Below are 7125 nucleotides of genomic sequence, written 5' to 3'. Positions count from 1 at the left end.
TGGGTTGTGGGGCCCAGTGCCGGAGCAGCCTCTCCCACCCCAGCTGCTACTCCCCAGTCCCCTCTCACCTGTCCATGCTGTGGCAGACCCCGGGATCACCGACAGCTCGGCCATGCCCAGAGTTCCGCCGCCCGCGCCGCTGCCCGGCTTTGCAGGTTCCCACCACAGCCAGGGCGACGCACTTCGAAGTTGGGAGAGCTCAGGATTTCTCCAACTTCAGGTCGGTCCCCACCCACCGGGCCACGTGACGGGCTGGAACCGGCTCTCCGGAGACCCTCCCTCCTCTTGGCACCACTGCCCGCAGCCGGGCACCCGCACTTCCAAGCTGGGGAAGCACCGCGGGGCGTAAGACCGCAGATCTGCCCAGGGCTGGTAAGTGGTGAGGGTCCCAACCTCCGCGGGAATGACACGAGTGTAAGCCCTACACCTGTACACCTGGCAGGAAGGCAGCAGTTTTCCTTAGCTAACGTTAGGCCCAACCTTCGAGAGGATCTTTTATCCGTCTCACTAGCATCCCTTCGAGAGCAATTCAAACCCGTTTTTTTTTTTTTCGTAAATCATTCATACTTTCAAGCCAATCTAACAGTGCCTTCAGGCATCCTGGGTTCTGGCCTCGAGGATGTGACTGGTTAATAACCTTGTTTCCACCCTAGGAAACACTACCACCACCATCACGACCCTCTCTTATACCATCTCACAGGAACAGGCATGTAGCAGAAAGACTTGCACTCTGCAGAGAACCAACGATAAAGGTAACAGTAATGTCACTTATTGAGCCTTTACAATATGTCAGGTACTTTGGGATAAGTGCTTAAAATGCATTATCTCATTGAATCCTAGCAACAGCTTATGAAATAGTAGCATTAGTATCTCCACTTTGCATGCAAGTATCTGTGACCTCCTAACTGGTCTCCAGAAAACACCCTGGCTCTCTTCCAATCCATTGTCTACAGGCTGCCAGAGTAATCTTTTCCAACCAGGTGTGATCATCTCACCTCCCTGCTTAGGGAACCTCAGAAGGCTCCATATTGCTCTTAAGATAAAGATCCACAAGTGGATCTGCTCCACGTGCTTTTCAACTCTGTATTCAGTCTTATGTGCCTTCTTCCAGTTCCTAGAGAAGCCATGCTCTCTTGCAAATGGCTGTCTTTGAACAGCCTGTTCTCTCTACATGGCATGCCCCCTCCCATCCTCTTAAGTAAACTCCTATGCTTCTTCCAGATTTTAGCTCTGTTATCATTTCCTTAGGAAAATCTCTGACCTCTGGGAGTGGGTGAAGTCTCCCTAATTCTCTCTTACCTCTGGACGTTTCATCTGTTGGTGTGAGTGTGTGTGTGTGTGTTTTGTTTGTTTGATTAATATTTGTCTTCCCAAGTAGAGTATAAGAAAATGAATGAGTCCTTTTTTTTTTCTTACCATTGGATCTCTAGCAAGTAGTAAGCTCAATATATACTTGTATAAGTATGGCAAGAAATTAAGGTCTTGTTCAAGAAAAGCAAGTGGTAGAGCTGGGATTTAAACCCAGCACTGTCTGCCCCCAGAACTTGTGCTGGACTTCCCTAGAAGGATTGGGTTTGACCTCCTGAACCTGCTTCTTTCCCTCTGTCCCTGCCTTCAACATGTGCTCCAGATTCAGAGAGCACAGACTGCTTATGGGAAAGCATCCAGAAGGCTACTCACCTAGCTTCAAGGAAGATCCAGGGCTGGATTCCTGTCTCCGCCAGTCCACCCCCACAAACCCAGGGCAGGCTCTCCTACTGGGAGAGCAGAAAAAGGGGTGGGATTGCAGCTCACCTCCCAGTCCGGTGGCACACTTCCAGCAGTGAACAACAGTGGCTGCCCTGGCCCCTTCTGTCCTGTTGCCTGGATCCCTGCCTGGTCACTCCTCCAGGAGCAGGTCACCCAGGGAATGGTGAGAGACAGCCTTGCCTTGTCTCTTTAGGACAGGCGCTTCTGAGCTCAACAAAGCTTGAGGACAGTCTCAACAGCAAGGGCCCCTGGGGCTTGGGCAGGGGCAGCTCCTTTCTTCAGGGAGGAAGCCAGGTAGGCAGAAAAGCCCTGGAGGAGGAATCAGAATCCCCACTTCCAAGACAGCTCAGCTCAGTCCCGCAGTGCAGCCTTTTATGGCCAAGGCTGGCCCTGCCGGAAGACAGGGGCTCCTTTCATAGCTAGATTCCCCCTGGGAACACCAGGAGGCTGAATCTCTTTGGTTAGGCTGGAATTCAGCCATATCAAGTGTTGCTGAAGAATAAATGGGACGTTGGCTAGATCTGGGAATCTTTTTGTGAATGCAGAGCTCTTTGCTGTAGTGGAATTTGTGTTCTGCAATTGGATCTGTCTCCACAGCACTAGTTGGGGCCCTTACCTGTCAGAGACAGACTGATACCATCATTGCCCTTAAACACGGGACATTGTGGTGAGGCCAGTCCCCACCCCCTGTACAGACACCACAAGTTCCTGCAGACCGCAGACTGGACTGCTCAATTTCGGAAGGGTCACCGGTTTGTCCAAATGACTTTGAGCAAGTTACTCCCTACCTATGAGCGTCAGTTTCCACATCTTGTAAGGATTAAGTGAAATTGTATATATAATTGGTTTTGTAAACTGTCTAGAACTATAGCAACAAAAAATTATTATTAATTCTCTATACAGCTAACTGCCCCATTGATCCATCTTGGAGGAAGTACAATGTAGCTGTTAAAAGCATAGGTTTTGGAGTCTAACACACTAGGTTTGAATCCCTGCTTTGCCACTTACTAGCTATGTGACTAGTGAGTTATTTCACCACTCTGAGCTTCTGCTCATCGTCCAGGAAATGTCGCTGATAACATATTTACCTCTCAGGACTGCTATGAAGATAAATGAAATAGTAGGCACAGCACATTGTCTGGCACTTAATAAGGGCTCAGCAGAAGGTAGCTACCATCATTACCTGGAATTGCCTTGGCCTATACTCCTACCCAGTCTGAGCTCCAGGCAACTTAATCCAGACCTGAGCATGTTACCCCTCCCTAGAGCCAAGGCCTCTTCTTTATGGGGCCCCCGATTCTGGTTTTACCATGTCAAGTGGCTCCATTGTGAAGTTATAAAGTTCTCTGCATCCTACCCTGGCTGTTATAGAGGAACTGTTCTTGAAAAACTTTACTAGACAAGCCAATACTGTTTAAGTTAGAATTTTTTTCATGTTTTTCTTATTATAAGTGACAAAAACCCAGTTGAAAAATTTATAAGCAAAAGTGCAAACGTTTTCACCCTTAAATAAAAAAATTCAGGGGCTCAGGCATGGCTGGATCCAAGGGCTCTGTGCCTATTTGAAACTGTTATGGATCCTGGAAAAGCCATGATCTTTTAATCCAGTCTTATTGGGTGAAATCTTTTGATTGAGTGTATCCAGGGAGATGTGACTCACCCAACTATGGGTGAGACCTTTGATTAAATTATTTCCATGGAGATGTGACCCCACCCATTCTGGGGGGGTCTTCATTAGTTCACTGGAGTACTTAAGAGAGCTCAAGAGCTGACACAGACGCTGATGCTTGGCGATGCTTGGAGATGCAGACAGAAGGACATCTGGAGATACTAAGCTAAGAGCTGAAGCCCAGAGTTTTTCCCGGAGAAGCTAAGAGAGGACTCCCAGATGCCTAGAGAGAAATGGCCCAGGAGAACCAAGCAGAGGGCTAAGAGAAGCTAAGAGAGACAGAAGTCCAGAGACATTTTGGAGGAAGCCATTTTGAAACAAGAACCTAAGAGCAGAGGACTAGCAGACACCAGCCACATGCCTTCCCAGCCTTTCTTCAGTGAAGGTGTCTTCTTGTTGATGACAGTTTGATGTTTTATGGCCTTGGAACTGTAAATTTGTAACCTAATAAATCCCCTTTTGTAAAAGCCAATCCATTTCTGGTATTTTGCATAATGGCAGCTTTAGCAAATGGGAACAAGCTCCAGAAACATCATCACTGTGCCTTAGCTCTTCTTTGCTCTGAGCTGATGCCACTGTAGGCAGGCTCTTCCTGTCTGATGGCTCTCTGCACCTTTAAGCTTATAACATATTCTCCTATCAGCTCTCCTTTGGGTCTTCATCTAACAGGGATGCCTTTGAGAATGGGATACAAGAGGTGTTCTGGGACTGGGAGGCCAGAAGAGTAAAGGAGAAAAACAGAGAAGAAAGGGGAGACCACCAAGGGATTTTTTTCCTCCTCATCTTCTATCCTTGTATTTTGCCTCAGACTTTGCCCTTGGGTACACCCTGGAAGGAAGAACAGCCACTGTCAGGATCCCCCTTTGCCTACCCTCTCACCCCGGTAGCTACAGAGTCTCTTTCTTCCTCTGGAACCCTCACCACCACCCTGACTCCTTCTGGCAGGAAGATTCTCCAAAAAGCTGTCTGCTGCAGGTGCCATATGTGTGCCAGGATCCTGAGCTACATGGTGCCAATGACTTGGTGCCCAGCCTGAAGATTGTGTCTACCTTGGCAGGCTAAAGCAAAGACGAGATATTTCTGTCCTCTTCCTTCAGAATGATTCCCAACATCACTGTGGCCTCAAAAAACAGGGCTGATGCCAGCTCCGCTGGTGTTTTCCAAAGTTGACTGGATCCAATAATCTAACAATGATTTTGTTTCATTTCCTGGGATGAAGTCAGGCTGTGACCTCAAATCAGAAGGCAAAAGAGGAGAGAAAGGGGGAAAAAATTCTCAGTATCTGAAGCAAGAGTGTCTGGTGGAAGCGGGGGAGTCTAGGCTTTTGGCTTTGAATATCAGCTCTGCCCCTTGCTTGCTGTGGGACCTTGGCCAAGTTACCAGAGCTCTCTGAGCCTCAATTTACTCATGTGGCAGGGCTCTGTGTGATTTAAATAAGATAATATGTATAAATCCCAGAGCCTAGCACAAAGTGGGCTCTCAATAAATATGAACCCTGTTCTTTCCTTCCTTCCTCTCCCCAACATAGATAGAGAACCTGGGGAAAGAGAGGCTTTCCTGAGACCAGTGGGTGGAGAATTCTTCAGTCTAGAAATGGGACCTCTGAAGATGTCTGGCAAGCTTCTCAGACAACAGCAAAGCTTAGGCTTAATCATGCAGCCAGTGGGGGAGAAAGCCTATAGGGCAGCTCATGCATCATAACTACTGTCTGCCTCAGGAGCATGGAGGGCTCCACTTCCTTCCCTCAAAGTAACAGAGCATTCTGCTTAGGTGTGAAAGTGAGAGATTGGTGGCCCTAGCTGGGCAGGCCATGGGGCCCAGACGTAAATGGCAGCAGAGAAGGAAGCACTCCATGGAGCACGTGTATACCCCATGGTGTGCAGATATATGCACAGCCACACATACTCACACAGACATTCATAGCATTCACTCACCTATTTTCGCACAGCTCTCCCCTGCCCAGAGAGAAAAGTCATTTGGGATTATTTTTAAACTTTTTATTTGGAAACAATTTCAAATTTACAAAAGGTTGCAAAAATAAAAATAGTACAAAGAACACCTGTATATTCTTCAACCAAATTCACTTATTATTAACATTTTACCCCATTTGCTTTATCATGTGTTTCCCCTGCAAACAAACATGCACAAATTTTTTGTGAACCAGTTGAGAGTAAGTTGCATGTTACAACTCTTTAACCCTAAATACTTCAATGTGTATTTCCTAAGAATAGTGATTTTTCTATTTTTTCTATTATATTACTACAGTACATATATGAACTTCATAAATTTATATTGATAAAATACTTTTATCTAAACTACTATTTCTGTTCTAACTTTGTCAGTTGATCCAATAATGTCCTTTACTGCATGGTCTTCCAGTACAGAATCCAGGCCAGGGTCAGGTATTGCAGTTGGTTGTCATATCTCTTTAGCTTCCTTTAATCTGGAACATTTCCAAAGCTTTCTTGGTATTTTATGACATTGACATTCATAATGAATACCCCATGCCCTTCTAATAACTGTTTTATTGAGATGCAATTCACATATCATAAATCACCTATTTAAAGTATACAGTTCATTGGTTTTTAATATATTCACAGAGTTGTACAACCATTATTACAATCAATTTTAGGACATTTTCAACCCCCTCCCCCCAAAAAAACCAGTACCTATCAGCAGTCATTCCCCATTTCCTCACAACCCCCCAACCCTAAGTAACCCCTAATCTACTGTCTCTATGGATTTGCTTATTCTGGATATTTCATATAAATGCTTTTATATAATATATGGTCTTTTGTGACAGGCTTCTTTCATTTAGCATGTTTTCAAGGTTCATCCATGTTGTAGCATGTATCAGTATTTCATTCTTTTTATTGCTGAATGATACTCTATTATATGGATACACCACATTTTGTTTATCCATACATCTGTTGATGGACATTTGGGTTGTTTCCCCCTTTTGGCTATCATGACTAATGCTGCTATGAACTTTCATGTACAATTTTTTGTCTGGACGTATGTTTTCATTTCTCTTGGGTATATACCAAGGAGTGGGATTGCTGGGTCATATGGTAACTGTTTAAACTTTTGAGGAACTGCCATACTGTTTTCCGAAGCAGCTGCAGCATTTTACATTTCTACTAGCGATACAAAAGAATTCCAATTTCTCCACATTCTCACCAGCTTTTGTTATGATCTATCTTTTTGATTATAGCCATATCCTAGTGAGTGTGAATTGGTATCTCATTATGGTTTTTATTTGCATTTCCCTGATGGCTATTGACATTGAGCATCTTTTTCACATGCTTATTGGCCATTTGTATATCTTCTTTGGAGAAATATCTATTCAGAACCTTTGTCCATTTTAATATTTGTCTTTATATTATTGAGTTCTAAGAGTTCTTTATATATTCTAGATACAAGTCCCTTATCAGATATATGATTTGCAAAAATTTCCTCTCATTCTGTGGGTTGTCTTTTCACTTTTTTAAAATTAGAGAAATTGTAGGTTTATAGGAAAATTAATGCAGAAAATGCAGAGTTCTCATATCCTCACCCTCCCTTTTAACATTTTGCATTAGTGTCTCTTCACCTTCTTTATGGTGTCCTTTCGGGCACAAAAGTTTTTAATTTTGTTGATGTGCAATTTATTTTTATTGTTCACCCTCCCCCCCCTTTTTTGAATAGAGGATTCCTCATTTTGCATT

Source organism: Choloepus didactylus, chromosome 6 (assembly GCF_015220235.1).
Source record: "Choloepus didactylus isolate mChoDid1 chromosome 6, mChoDid1.pri, whole genome shotgun sequence".
In the NCBI taxonomy this organism is placed as follows: Eukaryota; Metazoa; Chordata; class Mammalia; order Pilosa; family Megalonychidae; genus Choloepus; species Choloepus didactylus.
Note: the sequence above shows the minus strand (reverse complement) of the source record.